General features: G+C 35.6%; 1 long non-coding RNA gene across 1 annotated transcript; it reads right to left on the minus strand.

Moving 5' to 3' along the window:
* Positions 1-231: 231 nt before the first annotated feature.
* Positions 232-3,727, minus strand: LOC131011435 (uncharacterized). The gene is made up of 3 exons (XR_009096923.1): positions 3,458-3,727; positions 1,086-1,149; positions 232-489 (listed from the first exon to the last, which is right to left on the minus strand). It is a non-coding gene; the product is annotated as an uncharacterized LOC131011435 (long non-coding RNA).
* Between the last annotated feature and the right edge of the window lie 10,051 nt (positions 3,728-13,778).

Raw genomic sequence — 13,778 nt, forward strand, 5'->3', positions numbered from 1 at the left:
GCAATGGAGTGTTGAGCGGTGCCATATGAACCCATGTAAGTCTAAAGAATCAAACTAGACTCGACTCTTTAGAATAAGGTTTCTAGGGCCAGAGCGAACGAACCGCTCTGATACCACTATGTCACAGCCCGCTACCCTTAATGACGATTTAGCCGGGATTATGACTTGGGATGAGAATTAATGAGTGGGAACGGATATGGACAATTACTTAACATTAAAGTATATGTAATGTCACTCATAGATAAAATGCTAGGATCATATATGATCATTTGGATACTTATAACACATACACATAAAGGAGAACTGATTAAGGTGGGTTACCCAATAACACGTGTAACAATTTCATAACATAGAGTTATCCTAATCAAAGTGTTTTTCAGCGGAAAACGTGTGAGATATACATATGAAGATGTATACTCAAGGTTACATTTCTTGAAATGATCAAAGGAACACCCGCTCAACACCATTCCATTCCATCAGCTGCTCAACCTGCACATTTAGAAATACATGCAGGGCTGAGTATAAAAATACTCAGTGACATATGCCGAAAATACAACATGCATACATATATAAATTGAACTGCCATAACAGTAACACACAGGGGTTTTCTTGAAAGTCCTGCGCTTACTAAAACATTTCTTTCATTTTCATAAAGTCGATCGGCCGATCATTTTCCTTCATATGATCCATATCTGTTCCTTTCTGTCACGCGCCGGGAAGGAGGCCTCCTTACCACGGACGCCAAGACCGGTCGCAAGCGACTCGCGGTCTCCATGAGTGTACACGTTAACCCTAGCTAGCGACCTTTGTCTAGCATAGGATCCCAATTGGATTTCCTTTAAAGTTGGCGAACCAACACAGATAGGATTCATATAAAAACATAAACATTTTTTGCAGTCAATCATTTCATAAACATTTCATTTCATTTCATAAACATTTCATTTTCATTTCATAAGAGTCATTTATCATTTGGGCATAATAATAAACTGAAATTAACAGTTAAAATCATCTCATGCATATATTCGTATAAGAGGCCTACGACACGCAGGGGATCCCTATATACGTATAGTAAAAGTAATGCCCACCTCAAACGTTCTTAAGCTAGCGTGGAGTCGCTTCTTCTTCGGCTTCACTTCCTGTCGCCCGGACCTTCATTGATGTAGAGTCGATAAGTTCGTGAAGAAAATTGTCACAAGACAAAGTCTAATTCTACGTGCCTAGGGTATCTTTTAGTGTTTTAGGGTTCTAGCATCCATAATTCATTTCGATTAAAACAATCAAAAACCAACATAACATCGACTAACCACATAATATCACGTAACCACATAACAAACAAAATAAAAGAATTCAACATCCTTAAACTTAATATCATTTAGAAATTCACATGTTCACATAAGAGATAATAATCATGCACCATCTTATAACATTCTATACATTTCATTTCCATGTAAATAAATACGAAATTCCATTATTCATTTATAAATGACTTAAATAAGCAATTTAAACTCCATTAAAATGGAATTGATTTAAAACATTTTAATCCTTTTAAAAAAATCCATACTCATAAAGCCTTAACTCATGCTCTATCTCATATTCTATCTCCTTACTCAACTCTATATAAACTCTCCACTCATCTCAAATCTTTTAGTTCAAGGATAGGTTTCAAGAAAATCATGGTTCTAAGTCTCGATTTATCTCTCATATAAGGCTCGTCTAATCTCATTCAAACACATAGACAACACAATCACATAAGGCACATAAGAATCACAATCAAACATCATTAAAACATGCTCTGTTTTTACACTGATTCAACTTCAAAATTTAATCTGTTCTGACTCCGACATCTCCTGGACTCGAGACTCATACCGAAAGAAAGATCTTCGAGTCTAGTTTCATATAAAAAAAAGTAGAGTCGAAAACTCCAAGTGGTTTGAGAGATATGACGTTTTTACCACGATCTACCATATTCGGCAGTTTTGAGCAATCGAAAACTTAGATTTTTGAAAAATAGTAAACGTTGTCAAATTGGGCACAAATTTGGTGGATATCTAGATAACACAATAAGGTTAATACCATAAAAATGTGGAAATCTAGATCACACAGGAAGCTACTGAAATGAATGACTCTTTCCCCTGTTCTCTGAAACTCTCGGTAGTAATATGCAGTTTAGGTTTTGTATTTTAAAGAAATACCAACCGAAGTTGGAATGACTTGAAATTTTACCAGTGTGCTCAAAACTCTCAAATATACTTACCATAAAATTTTCATGGCTTTTGGATATCAAAATCGCGTCGAAAACAGTAGGTCAGTAGCCTTTAAAAAGGTTCTCAAATTAACTCCCACACTTGAGCATAAAGCAAATATACCTAAATTCCGGACTTCTTCGATGAAAAAAATTCTCAAAAATTCAAATTAAGCTCATATAAATCACAATAACATAAATACATGATCATATAACTCAAGAAAATTCAAACATCGACTTCCCCTTTTTCTCCTTACATTCGGCCAACACATAAGTCATTAGGAGTTGGTCCGTTTCGTCTCATATCGCATATACAAGCTCAATTTATCATCAAATAGCCATATATAAACATGCTCGACTCATAACTCATCTTATATACAAGATCTCATGTATGCACGCAAACTAAACTCGAGAAATTTTCACAAATCAACATCATTAACCAAATTAATCATGCATTCTCCTTGCTAGTAGTCTAACTAACATATAAACATCATCAATTCAAGTATTTATCTCATTAATCAAAAGTTCCCAATTATTAGCAAACTAAACTTAACCAATTTTAGGCATTCTTGACAATTAACCAAATTGATCCCTAATTATCATTTCTATCATGCTTAATAACAATTAAACTTAGCCAATTTAATCAATTAACACATAGATCACAAAGTCCCAATTTTTAACAAACTAAACTTTTTGAAAATCTACAAACATACATAAATCATTAATCCAACCTTAGATTAATCAAATTGGCACACTTAATAGCATAAATAAGCAATCAATTAGTAAATTAAACCATAGAATCAATTTTACCCAAATTACATCAAACTAACTCATATCAAAAATTACTAATCAATTTCAACCATCAATCCAATCCATCAAATCTCATATAAACACTCTCAATAGCATATATCAACCATCAATTCATCAATCAACCTCAAATCCAAAACTTCCCAAATTTAGCAAACTAAACTCTTTGAAAATTCAAAATCCTTTCTAATCCTTTTAAAAACTCATGGATATCAACTCAATAGGTTCTCAATTACATAATTATTGCCTCGATTTAAGAAAAGAAAGTGAAAATATTTGAAGGGTAAAAATACCCCGAATTTTCGAAAATTAGAGAAATGATGGAGGGGTTTGATTTTCTTGTTTTCTTCCATCAAAACATCAAGAAATGGAGGTAGATTTAAGGAATCTTAAGGTTGATCCACTTACCCTCAATATTTAAGAAAATGGCGAACTCTTTGATCCACTTGGGTTTGGAAACTCTAGCTTGATCATTCTCTTGATTCTTGGTGATTGAAGGCTAGTTCTAGGAGTGGTGATGGTGGATCTATGTGTTTAGAAGCTTTGGAGTGTTCTTCCATGATGGATTGAAAAGAAAATAGTGAGAGTAGAGAGGGAGAGAGAGATGGACGAAAATGAGAGGGGAGAAAGAGAGAGGAAATGCTTTTGTTTAATGCTAAACTTGGTCACTAAGTTTCCTAAGTAGTTAATGAATATTAAAAGTCCACTTGGCCACTTGTTCCCTTCTCATGCAAGGTTAGGAATTAAACACATGCTCAATTAATTAAATAATCATGTGTGTGTAAGGTAGTATGTGGTGTAGGAATAAACCATGTATTAAAATCATGAAAGACTAATCACTAATTAATGAAATGCTATAACACAAAACTCTTGTGACCAAAATTTAAAATAAATATGGCACTAATATTAGTGCACTCACTCAATTATAATATTCCTCATCATAGGAAAAATAATTTGAAAATATTTTGTTTGGAAAAATTTCCATAAACCGGCATTCTTTGATTTCTCGGTAAAAGTAAACTACACTTGCTTTGCAAACTTAATTAAAATTCCAAGTAATCCTCAAATAAAAATCATAATAACTTGCTCATATAAATACACTTAACTCACCGATTAAAACTTATGCACTGCATTTATAAAAATTTCTTTAACTAAGCACATTAAAACACATATATAATGATTAAATCACATCAGATAAATCAAACCAGTTTTATTATTAATGGATGCCGAACCCTAATTATTAATAATTAAGCCCTTAATCAGGGGTTAAAAGTCGGGGTATGACAAAAGCATAAATGTATTGCAGACTCCACCATGGAAGCCGAATATGTAGCTGCTTCTGAAGCTGCTAAGGAGGCTGTATGGTTCCGGAACTACCTCTTGGATTGTCGCAGCCCGATATAGCCAGTGATAGCATATACCAAGCATATGTTGGCTCTTGTCAGTGACATAACTCTTTTAGTCTAAGACTCTAGCTTAGACTCAATCAAGAAGAGACTCTATAAGAGATTATACTCAGAGCAGACGAGCTGCTCTGATACCACTCTGTCGCAGCCCGATATAGCCAGTGATAGCATATACCAAGTATCGTACGACTAATAAAAGAAATAGTGAAAGAAATAGGAATACATCTTGTATTAGCGGAAGCATTTGCAACTTATACTCATTCTCAAGAAAGGTTTTAAGACCAAAAATAATTACTCGCTTGGGTGAAACATAATAAGCAGTTGAAACTTAGCAAGGGTTTGAGAAGTATTTTCCCTTATGGGATATTACAGGCATAAGCAAATTTAAATAAGAGTTTCATCAGAGTTAGGCAGCGAGATGCGTTACTATATGTGTGAAGACATATAGCAGGGAGTTCAAATTCTTATAGAGTCAAAGCTTATAAAGATAAGTATGAGACATAGGAAAGACACAGCCAACTGACAATTCCAACAGCCTTCACCCATCCTCGCGCCAAGCCAGACCTGCACATTTAGAAATACATGCAGGGCTGAGTACCAAAAAGCACTCAGTGGACTCATGCCGGAAACAATTGAAATGTTGCTCTTAGAGCTATATGTCAATCTTGCCCTTTCCAATGCATCAACAGGATTTAAGTGAGATTAAAAATACCTGTTCATGTTTTTCTGTCATAAACTCATTTGCATCATCATAATAATATCATTAGTCTGCAGACATTATATTCAGGGTATGTGCCAACTATGAGAACTCATATAACATATATATACTAGGTGAAGAGAAGGAGGCCTCCTTCAAATCACCGTGACCGGCCGACTAGAGACGGCTCACGATCACCTCTGCGCACAAAACCTTTACTGTCATATAAATCAGTTAAAGGCCGATATCTTGCATCATGATCATAATCATGTCTTTCATAGAGGCAACATACCATACTTCATTCTCATCAATACTAAATATGGCAAGATGACAATTTTCATAATACTCATCAATAATGCTTCAACATGCTTCATTTTCATAAGATTCATCAATAATACTTCAACATGCTTCATTTTCATAAGATTTTGCATTTGAACTCATTATCATGGTAGCTAGCCATAATAGAGTTAGAATAAAGCCAACCTGTCTCAGGGGTCGATGACATAACGCTCAGAGTTGTACTAACGCCGGCCGTCACTCGAACCTTTAGTGGCGCATGCACGTGGTTTAGATTGCCATGTGACAAAATAAACTCTAGTTAGAATTTAATCTAACTAATATCTAATACTTATACTTGCATCAATGCTTAATCTCATCTTATAATTTCTCTACTATTTACCCAATTGGACCTCCCAATTTAATTGGATATCTTATCCAATTAAAAGACTCTCAATCCTAGGTAAATAGCATTCAAAATAAATCACTTAGTCATTCATACTTCAAACTAATCACTCATTCCACATAATACATTTAGGAATTATCTCAATAGTCAAATGACTTGAAAATAATCCTATGAACTTGAAATCTTTTTCCTTGTAAGTAAATTCTCAAAAATTCATGTAAGCTTTGGAAAATATATAAAATTTTCTAGTAGCATTTTCATGCCATAGCATGGTGTATTATTCCACCAAAACTTTAAAATCCTCAAAAACAATTTCAAAGTAGAAATTTTCGGACTCCTACAGTTTACCATTCTGCTCTGCCTCAACTTTAAAGAATAAACTGCTTTCACTCAGAAATCTCCTGGATTTGAGACTTACACCGTTGAAAACCACTTTGAGTCTAGTTTTATTTAAAAAACAGTATAGTGAAAAACTCCAAGTGGTTTAAGAGATATGGGTGTTTTCCCACAGTCTACCAGATTCGGTAGTTTTGCACGACTGGAAGCTAGGATTTTTGAAAAATAGTAAACATTGGCCAAATGGGTTGAAAATTTACCTGAATCTGTATAACACATGTATCTTTCTGTAATAAAAATTTGGCAGGCTGAATGTTTTTGGAAGGCACTGAAAAGTGTGACTCAAATGACTGCCTTTCTAGATTTCCGGCGGAAATGTGCAGTAAAAGTTTTATATTTTAAAAAGGTAGTAAACGAAGTCCAAATGACTTGAAATTTTACCAGACCTTACAAGACACATATATCTACACACTGTAAAATTGTTAAGAGTTTTGGACGAGAGAAACCTCGTCGACTGATCAGTCCAGAACGTAAGAAAACTTCTCAAAATGGTTGAAATAACAACATTTATACATATCACTTTAGATCTATAATTTCACCATTATTCTCATGCATTTTCTCACTAATAACTCATCATGCTTCAATTATCATAACATATAACCCCTTCAAGGGTTTTCAAGAAATATATCTTCCTTTCTCATGCATCTAACATGTAGAGGTGTATGAGCATATGAGGAGTAGTGGAAAGTTTGAAGGAGTTCATATGCTTTCTTTCACCAACATTTTCGAAAATCATAAGAGTAGAGAGAAGGGATTATCATGCTTCAATATGCTTCAATATACATGCTTATACATCATGAAAATATATACATAACATAAGAGGAGGATTGAGGTTGCTACCAACAAGATCAATGGAGGTGGAGTAGAAGATGATGCGTAGTATGCTTGGAGCTTGTGCTTGAAGATTGGAGCACACTTGATGGCTTTAGTGTGAAGGTAGAACACTTTTGGCTTCCTTAACTCTTTCCAAAAATGGTGAAACAAGGAGAGAAGTGTGGTGGAGTGAGGTGGGGCTGCCGAATTAAAGAAGAAGAAGAGAGGGAGAGAAAGCTTGGCATTGATGAGAATTGATGGTGTGATCTTCCCATTAATGCCCAATCTTGTAGTAAATGTGTGAGGATGTCATGAAGTGAGGGGAATAGAGAGTGAGAAGAGAGAAGATGAGGAGAGAGAAGAGTGAGGGACGAGAGGGAGGGAGATGAGAGAAAGATTTGCATGTGATTGTGAGGGCTTAAAAATGGGGATTATGTTGGCTAGATAGGTTAGACCTTAGATGGCTCATCATGCTTACATATGCCTCATTTAATGGTGGAGAAAGAGAAGAGTGAGAGAGAGGTAGAGACCGAGAGAGGGAGATCGAGCAAGGGGGGGAGAGAGAGGTGTAAGCATGTGCATGTGTGAGCTTAAGAAGCGGGATTGTGTTGGCTAGTTAGATTAGCCTTTTAGGGGCTCCTTAATGGTGCATGTGATCTCCATTTATGGGAGAGAAGAGTAATGTGCACTACTACAAAAGTTTACATACATAACAGTGCATAGATAACGGTTTTTTTCAAAAACCGTTATGTATGAGCGCACTTTTAGGAATAGATAACGGTTTTGGAAAAATCCGTTATCTATGTAGTGTTGTCTATATGCATAGATAACAGTTTTTGAAAAACCGTTATGTTTTTGTGTTATCTATTAGTTGCATACATAACGGTATTACAAAACCGTTAAGCCACCGTTATCTATGACCATCTTTTATAACGGTTTATTCATAACGTTAAAGAACCGTTATGTATAAGAGTCATTTACAACGGTTTTGGAACCGTTATGTTTGAGCGTATCTAAAAACTGTTATGTATAATTTTTTTTAATTTTTTTAATTATTTTTTTAAAAATTTTTTAAAACTTATATTATATTATATCATTTGAAACTTTCTCTCAAATCCCTCCAAGATCGAGCTCTCCTAAAAATTTACACAAAGAACATTCTCTCCCCCTTATCTTTCAAGCTGAGCGGACCAGCTAGGGCTCCGCCGCCGCGGCCGCCGAAGTTCCGGCGAGGAGCGCCGGCCTCGCCCACCTTATCTCTCATTCTTTTGACTCAATTCGGGCATTCACAAACTCACACCACCGCCCAATTTCTCAATCTCCGGCGAACGGCAGTGAGGCCGCCGCCACTCTCCCTCAAAATCTCACTTAACCACCGCCTCAATCTGAAAAGGTTCCAGCCGCCACCACCGCCTGTATCTCAAGAGGCGGCGCCGCTCTCTCCTCTAAACCCTAGATCCCTAATTTCTCCGTCTGAAACCCTAGGGCCCCAGATCTAGACTCCACCCTCTCCGGCCTCTGGCATCAATAGCAGCTCCTCGCCGCCGTGCCTGGACTTCCTTGATCCCGAGTCAGACGGCGGCTAAGGGTCACCGGCGACACACTCTTTAATTTTTATGAAGCAGGATTATTATGTGAATACGGGTTACGCCATTCGGACTATCCGAGAGGAGTTTCCGGAGCTTTTCTACCGAGAGCTGAGCTTTGATATATGCAAGTACACATGAACTTATTGATTTTTCTATTTTGAGCATAGTTTTCTAATTATAGTTCTCAAATTCACTGATGATAGAGAGGTGAAATTTCTGAATACTTAACATTTGTGTTTGTTTTCGAATTTCTGGAATACTTTTTGTCTGATTTTCATTTGTTTAGCGAATTGTAGAACGTTTACCTGCTGATAGATAATCTATTTTTGAATTCAAATGAATGGGGATAGAATTTTCATGCAGGTGTAGTTTAGCTAATGCTTGTCCAAATTGTTTCCTAGATTTCTGGTCAGAATGCTCGTTGTAGTTTAGCTATTGAACAACAAATATATTTGATCTTGGAAGCTTGTTGTGCTAGCTATTTTAACATTAGTACTATGTAGATACAGAGCATGATTGTAAAATGGAGTCAGGAAAGAGTACTGACACCATCATATAGCAATCATTGTTGCTATTTTCTTATTTGTCCTTACATTTTCTACTTGCACTGTGTTTCTTCTATAATTGTTTTGGTTTTTTTTACTTCCATTCTAATATCTCCTTAGTTGGCTTTTTCATTGCCTATATGTCTTGTCGTGCCTGTTCTAATATGACTTGTGATATTTAGGGAAGAATTTATCTGTTTCTAATGGATATGAGGAAGATGAAAGGATTTTGAAAGAAGTGGAAAAACATCCAGAGAGACCCCGAGTTCAACCACCTCCTCTTTGCTCGCTCCAATATTGATCTCAAGGTATTTGCTAGCTATCTCTATCTAGTTGACTATGGATATTGCAATTTTATTATGATTTTGTATTTATATTGATAGAGAAAATTATCCAAGCCTGTTACTGTCATGATAGTTTATTTGGTTGGTTTTGGGACTAAATAGCAATGTTTTCGTTTGGATAAGTGGCGGAATTTGAGTGTTGCTAGTGGCCAAGGCCCAAGAGATAAAAATCAAAGGCATCCAAAGGAAAAGCCAATCTTGCTGACACTCCTGCTGCTCCACTGCCAATTGCACAGACCTCTGGTTCTGTTGCTCCGTCGTCCAAAGGTGCATCTACAGATGTAGTTATGCTAGATTCTTCAAGGCCCTTGCCTGAGGGGATAAGTGCTTCCAAGTAATTTCTCTCCAGCATTATTTACTCAGAGCCATTTGTTTATCTGATGTGCTCTACCTCAAAAAATTACTTATTTATTTAATTTGCTATGTATGTATGTTTGTGTACGTATGTATGTGGGTGTCCGGAATCCTCAATCATAGGCATTATATGTGAGTATCAATTGTTTTGACTTCACCAGTTTTTTTTATCTTATTGTCTCTGTTGTGACTGTGAGTGCATATGCTTGTAAATGCATTTTATAGCTAATGTGGCACAATAAGTGTCTACTGTAGTGGCATCTTCTAGGGTGATACTTATCATCATATGATGATAATGACTGACATACATGTTGCGCTACTTTTTAATTATATGTTATGATCAATGCACAATCATGGTAAGAAATAGACTACTGTGGACAATGTATTTCATGTAGTTTAACTTAAATGCAAATATGTGTGGTATATGGGATTTTGTGTATTGTACTACATAAGAATGATAATACATATGTTAGGGGTGCCTTTCATAAATAGTGGAGGCTCTAGAATAAGGATACGAAGCGCAATGTGGTACTCTTGGACAAGATAATGAGTTTAGATGTTCACTTTAGATACTTGGTATCTTCAGAATTTAGAGATTTTCCAAGTTCAGATTATATATTATTTTCAATGCAAAGCTTTTACATTACTAGTTGGTCAGTGAAATGATTCTAATCTGGCTAAGCTCTATAATTGTAACTTTAAAGTATACTGATCAGAAATACTTCCTTCTACAAGGTCCTGTCAACCATGATTCAATTCATACCAACAAACAGTAGAGAGGAATTTATGTAAATTTTGGTGCATTGTCAATGTTCACTTTTTTATAGGGGATTCTATCTGACAACTGTGGATACAGATCCTTTAAAGGTCCCAAGGGACTTGTACTCACCTTTGAATTTAACAGGACAATTCTCCATTTCAGAAGCATAATATATATCGTGCTGATTGTAATTCAAACATGGGATTTGTCTGAAAAATGTTTTCTTTTCCATCATAATGGCGGTAGGGTTGTTGTTGGTGTTGTAAATGGTGTCTATTGGACATGTCTGATTTATTTATTTATTATTTTGAATTGTAATTCCCAATACCCACACTCTGATACAATTTGCCTTACTGTTTGGCTTTGTTCCATTAATCCATGTTTCTCAAAGAGTTTCATCTTTTGTTGCGCAAAATGGATACGAGGCTTTGCAAGCACAAGCATTGGCTAGTGGGTACCAAGGAGAGTGGCAGAATTACCATAGAAAGCAAATGGTATTTTTTCATTGAATTCCATAAGAAGTTGTCTATTTCTACTCCTAATAAGTTTCTTATGCTTTTGGAGTCTCCTCTTAGCGTTTGCATTCAAATCTAACAAAATGTTTACCAAATCAGTTGTTTTCCTTTGCAGGTTGCTCTTAAGATTGCAGCAAACACTTATGGTGGAGGCAATGAGGAATTTAAATTCCTAATTTTGATAGGAAAACATAATATGATAGATTTTTGTTTTAGCTATAAGATAGTTGGTACTTTCAATTTTGAATCGAAATATGCAATGATGATGTATACTAGATATTTAGTTCAATTGGATGATAATGTATGAATATTTTGGATGATATATATAATATAGTTATGGTTGATTTTATCATTTTATTATTTTAAAGTTATTTATTTATTTAGATATATAATATTGTTATCGTTGATTTTATCATTTTGTCGTTTTATAAAAATTGCAAAATTTAAAAATATACTACAATTATATAAAGTGCAAAAAACTGTTATAAAAGGTGCAAAAAATCGTTATGTATTCTAATTAAAGATAACGGTTAAAATCGTTATAAAAACTGCAAAAATCGTTATAAAAAGTGCAAAAAATCGTTATAAAAAGTGCAAAAAACCGTTATGTATTCTCTCAAAGATAACGGTTAAAACCGTTATAAAAAGTGCAAAAAACTGTTAACTATGATAAAAAAAAAAATTAATACATAACGGAAAAATCTTAATACATAACGATGAAAAACCGTTATGTATTCTATCAAAGATAACGGTTAAAACCGTTATAAAAAGTGCAAAAAACTGTTAACTATGATAAAAAAAAAAAAAAATTAATACATAACGGAAAAATCTTAATACATAACGGTGAAAAACCGTTATGTATAACCTTTATAGATAACGGATGCGTACTGTTATGTATGACGCATCGTACCGTTATCTATGCTACTATACATAACGGTTTTGAAACCGTTGTGTATGACGTATAGAATAGATAACACCACTATACACAACGGTTTTTTTGCTCATAGATAACGGATAAAATCCGTTATCTATGAGCGTTTTTCTAGTAGTGGTGGGGGAGAGGGGAGGGAGTGCTGCGTGAGGGTGAGAGGGATTGAGAGAGATCGAGAGAGGAAGAGAGATCGAGAGGGAGTGAGAGAGGAAGAGAGATCGAGAGGGAGTGAGAGAGGAAGAGAGATCGAGAGGGAGTGAGAGAGGAAGAGAGATCGAGAGAGAGTGAGAGAGGAAGAGAGATCGAGAGAGAGTGAGAGAGGAAGAGAGATCGAGAGGGAGTGAGAGAGGAAGAGAGATCGAGAGGGAGTGAGAGAGGAAGAGAGATCGAGAGGGAGTGAGAGAGGAAGAGAGATCGAGAGGGAGTGAGAGATATATATATATAAATGCTTGGATAATTAACTCTTATTTAGTGTGTAGGAATATATCCCAAGAAAATATATCTATTCACGTGTGAGGAAAAATTATCTCAATTATGATATTACTAATATCATAATAACAATGCGTCAATAAATCATATGTGAACATTCTACCACGTAAAATATTAATATCACATAGACATTTCAACTAAAAATATAGGGCGAAGATAGGTTTCTCGAAAATAAATTTATAAGACCCGAGAAAATAACATCGCCTCCTAATAAACTCTCAAAATAATTCTTATCTCAATTATTCGCCCACGTGCATAATTCCTCTAGCTACTATTTAAACTCAATTTAAATCGAGCTAGGGCACAAATAGCTTCTCAAAATACGGGGTGTTACATCCTTACCCCCTTAAAAAAAATTTCGTCCCGAAATTTGAAATCTCACCTTCGGGAAACAATTCTGGATATTTTTCCTTCATTTTATCCTCCAATTCCCAAGTTGCTTCTTCTTGCCCGTGATGTCTCCATTGTATTTTGACCAAGGCAATTGACTTATTTCTCAATTGTTGGATCTTTCTATCCAACACAGCTTCGGGCCTTTCTTCATATTTCAGGTCCGGTTCAAGAGATATATCCTCTCGATGAATAACATGCTTCGGGTCAAACACGTATTTTCTCAACTGCGACACGTGAAAGACATTGTGAACATTCGCGAAATTTGGAGGTAACGCGAGTCTATAGGCAACAGGGCCTACTTTTTCCAATACGTCGTATGGGCCTATAAATCTAGGCTTGAGCTTTCCTTTTATACCGAATCGGTGAATCCCTCGAGAAGGGGAAACTTTCAAAAAGACTTTACTTCCCACTTCAAATTGAATCTCTGTGCATCTAGTGTCGGCATAAGATTTTTGGCGATCTTGAGCTTCTTTAATTCGTTGCCGAATTTGTCTCACAGTCGTGATCATTTCTTCCACTGCGTCAGGACCTAACACTTTTCTTTCTCCTACTTCATCCCAATAAAGCGAAGATCTACATTTTCTTCCATAGAGGGCTTCATATGGTGCCATGTTAATAGTCGTTTGGAAACTATTATTGTAGGCAAATTCAATCAGGGGTAACACTTGTTCCCATTGAGCTCCTCTATCTAACACTACAGTCCGAATCATATCTTCCAAAACTTGTATAGTTCTTTAGGACTGCCCATCCGTCTGTGGATGAAATGCTGTGCTAAAATTCAACTTAGTACCCAATTCCCTGTGTAAGCTCATCCA

This window comes from Salvia miltiorrhiza, chromosome 2, assembly GCF_028751815.1.
Source record: "Salvia miltiorrhiza cultivar Shanhuang (shh) chromosome 2, IMPLAD_Smil_shh, whole genome shotgun sequence".
Taxonomy (NCBI): domain Eukaryota; kingdom Viridiplantae; phylum Streptophyta; class Magnoliopsida; order Lamiales; family Lamiaceae; genus Salvia; species Salvia miltiorrhiza.